Source organism: Colobus angolensis, unplaced genomic scaffold (genome assembly GCF_000951035.1).
Source record: "Colobus angolensis palliatus isolate OR3802 unplaced genomic scaffold, Cang.pa_1.0 Scaffold40, whole genome shotgun sequence".
NCBI lineage: Eukaryota > Metazoa > Chordata > Mammalia > Primates > Cercopithecidae > Colobus > Colobus angolensis.
Window position 1 is genome coordinate 9,165,610 of NW_012117377.1, and position 1,017 is coordinate 9,166,626.

A 1,017-nucleotide genomic window follows, 5' to 3' on the forward strand; every position below is an offset into this window, starting at 1 on the left:
TTTTTAGTAGAGACGGGGTTTCACCATTTTGGTCCAGCTGGTCTCAAACTCCTGACCTCAAGTGATCCACCCACCCTGACCTCCCAAAGTGCTGGGATTACAGGCGTGAGCCACTGCTCCTGGCCCGGTATCTTTTTTGTTACTTGGTTATTTCATTTGGCATAGTGTCTTCAAGATTTATCCCTATTGTCAATATAACAAAATTTCAGCTTTTAAAAGATGAATAATATTCAGTTATTTGTGTTTTTCAAATTGTCTTTATCCATTCTTTCATTGAGGGAATTTGGGTGCCTTCCACTTGTTAACTTTTCTGAAAAATGCTGCAGTGAATATAGGTGTGCAAATAACACTTAATACAACCATATATGCAAGGGTTTGTTCCTGTGCTGTATTCTGTTTCAATGGTGTATTTGTCTTCCTTTATTCCAGTACCAGACTGTTTTGATTATTGTAGCTTTATAATCCGTTTTAAAATCAAAGCATGATGTCTCCAGTGTTTTTTCTTTTTGACAACTGTTGGGCTCTTCTGGTTCGTTAAATTTCATATGGTTGTTGGAATTGCTCTTTATATTTATGCAAAACATGACACTGGAAACTTTGATAGAGATTGCATTGGATCTGTAGATCACTTTGGGCCTAATATGGCCATCTTCACACTGTTAAGTCTTTTATCTCTTAAATGAGAGCATGTTCAAGAGTTTGTTGTTTAACTGTTACACATCTGAATTTTTCAGAATTACTTGTGCTTTTGGTTTCTAGTTTTACTTAACTTTTATCTGAAATCATACTTTGTAAGATTCTCACTTTTTAAAACTTGTAAAAACTTGCTTTGTGTCTTAACAGTTTATTTTCAATTAATTAATTAATTATTTTTCAGACGAAGTCTCACTCTGTTGCTCAGGCTGCAGTGCAGTGGCCCAATCTCTGCTCACACAACCACTGCCTCTCTGGTTCAAGCGATTTTCCTGCCTCAGCCTCCTGAGTAGTTTGGATTACAGGCATGTGCCATCACACCTG